This window comes from Tupaia chinensis, unplaced genomic scaffold (assembly GCF_000334495.1).
Source record: "Tupaia chinensis unplaced genomic scaffold, TupChi_1.0 Scaffold000067_1, whole genome shotgun sequence".
NCBI lineage: Eukaryota > Metazoa > Chordata > Mammalia > Scandentia > Tupaiidae > Tupaia > Tupaia belangeri.
Window position 1 is genome coordinate 4,926,186 of NW_006159526.1, and position 3,030 is coordinate 4,929,215.

Sequence of the window (3,030 nt, forward strand, 5' to 3'; positions counted from 1 at the left end):
TGGGTGGTTGGGTGTGAATGCACGAAAAAGGGCTGCTTGGGCGTGTCGGGAGTGGCACACTTCAGCTCTGAGCGCTCCTGGGGGGAATTGGGTATATATTTTTTCGGTTTCGGAATCACCTCTGCGCCGACCTCCGCGTAGGCCGCGCGGCCAAGGCCTCGGCGGGCCGCTCGCCTCCTGCTTTCTCCGCAGCCCGCCCCTGCGGTCACTCGCTCACGGGCGCGGGGCCCTCATCGGGGCGAGAGCCACCCCACACACCCGCGGGCCCGGGGGCGGGAGGCCTGGGGACACGGACACTGATGGGTGGTTGGGTGTAATCAGCGCGGGCCGCGCGCAATGGAGCAAGCGAGGGGGGAAGGGGAGAGGAGAGCGAGCGAGGCGGATTAAAAAAAAAAAAAAAAAAAAGGCTTTCAGGGAGAGGGAACGGGCCGCGAAGATGGGACGACTGCCCGCTCTAGCTCTAGGTGCCCCAGCTGCCCGGCCCCCGCCGCAGTCAGGAATTCCCACAAAATCGCGGGGGCCGGGGGGAGCGGACAGGCCGAGGCGGGAGGAAGAGCGAGGTGGGAGGGGGAACTGGGAGGCGGAGGCCGTCACGTGGAGAAGGGCCGACACCGCTCGCCCGAAGGCCGCCGGAAAGAGCCGAAGGGAGAGGGCGAGGCCGAGGAAGTGGCGGAAAAAGCCGAAAGGAGCTGGGTGAGAGACCGGAGGCGGCTAGGAAAAGTCGGAAAAAGTCGAAGCAGGTCTGGGTCCAGAGGAACGTGAAGCCGAAGATGTTGTGGAGAACGAATCGGCAGCCTGGATGAGGCGGAAACAGCCGAGGCAGATCGCTACGGAGCAAGACGGGGAACTGCTATAATCCGGAAAGACCCGAAGGCGACGTCGGGTGGGTGGTAGGAGACGGAAATAGCCGAAAGAGGACAACTGAGGGTAATAGGATTAAGAGAGAATGAGCTAAACAGGCAAGGCTGTAGAGACGATTGAGTAAATGACTTTGATGAATTCACTGAAATGGAAGAACCGAAAATTGCTATCTTGAAGGGAAGCGAGAGGAGCCAAAAGTTTTAGGAAGAAGAATAAGAGGAAAGGAATCCCGACTCTCGAGCGGAAAAAAAAAGATCGAAGGCTGGGGGTCGGGTGCCAGGAGTCAGGAGTCGAAGATTTCCGAAGAGGAGACAGAGCCGAGCAGGCCCGGAGATGACGTCACTGGATAGTTCTGTCAAAGACTTCGTCCTGGGGGCGAGAGAGGCGGGGCTTCGTAGTGCCTTGGTTTAGGGGCGGGGAGTTGAGAACTTGGGGCGTGGTACCTCAAGGCTCTAAGATACTCGACTTGGAAGCGATACTGGTTTCATAATCTGTACAGTCATAAAATGTTTTGACCCTCACAATGTCGGGAGCTGTTGTTAATTTCATTTTAGAGATGGTAAACTAAAAACTCGGTGTTTGGCTCAAGGTCATAGGATTAGCCCTAAGGAACCGAGAGCGATTTTTAATCAGTTGACATTCCATTGCTCCTGGCAAAATTGTTCAATCCTATTTGCATCTAATGGATTTTCATACAATGCTTTTATTACCACTTTCTATAGTGTCATTCCTGTGAAGGACAGTGGGAACAGTTTGTATTTTCTTGGAGTTTAATGATAATGCCTCTGGGGAGGGTCCTGTCTCTGAGGGGTCAAGGGAAAGGCAGGATTGTCTGGGCAGGGACACGAAAAAGTAAAGGTTAAGAAGGAGGAAATACAAATACTTTATGCCCTGACGAGGCAAGGACTTCTTAGAGTCCAGGAACAGAAAAAAAACCTGTGTGGCGAGAGTGACAGGTCTGCAGGTAGAGGTAACAGGTAACTTCTATATACATCCTACTAGAAAAGAAAAAAATGAGAGCCAGCCGGTTGTGCGGTGGTTAAGGTGGCTGGATCGCACATGGCCAAGTTTTTTTTTTTTCTTTTTTTGGAGAGATTTTTTGCTATAGGGTGTGTGCAATCCCCGGAAAGACAGAGAGACAGAAAGCGAGAAATCACCCCCCAGGGGGGATGGCCACCCGTAATCCCTTCTCTTCCATTCTCCTCTCAGGATCTTGGGCACTCACGCACACACCCTGCATGAGTTTAAGCCACCGGGTCTGGGACTCGAATCGCGGTCAACCACGTGAGAGTCCAACAACATAGCCATTATGCCAACTGCTGGTCCCCGACATGGCCAACTTTGTGATTAGATTCCCTGATCTGCAACTTGGAAAACATGCTGGGTGCACTTGTGTGGGTGCCCAAAATGCCAAGAGGAGAATGAAATAGAAGCAGTTGTGGTGTAATCATTCTTCTTTCTTTTTTTTTTTTTTTGAGAGGTTTTTGCCATAGGGCGCATGCGCTCAACAGACAGCGACAGAGAGAAACTGAGAAATCACCCCCTGGGGGAGATTTCCACGCTGCAATCCCTCCATTCTCTTCTCCAGATCCTGGGCACACATGCACACACACGCCCAATGTGAGTTTAAGCCACCGGGTCCTGGACTCAAACCACAGTCGACTATATAGGAGTCCAGTGACATAGCCATTACGCTAACAGCTGATCCCTAATCATTCTTCTTTCTCACTTTCCTTCTCTGTCAAACACACAGGCCGTGTAACAAAAACTAAAAAAAAAGAAAATGAGCCAGCCAGTGGCATAGTGGTGAAGGCACATGATAGACTATGCAGTTTTCCTGGAACTGGCAGTTTAAACATCGCATAATCCTGAAAATGGAGATGAGACTGATCATCTCCCCATGGGGAGTACGTTCTCATTTTCCTCTGCTCTCTCTGTCTTTCCCTGCCAAGTACCTGTGCCCTCTAGCAAATTAAAAGATAAATTAGTTAATAAAATAAAATATTGTTCCAAATCTGATCTGGGACACAAGATTCTGTGGGCTCAAACCACAGTCAGCCATTAGGGAGTCTAGCATCATTTTTTAAAAATTATTTTATTTAACTTTATTTATTTTAATTTGACCAGAAAGGGAAAAAGAGAGAGAGAAAGAGAGAGAGGGAGAGAGAA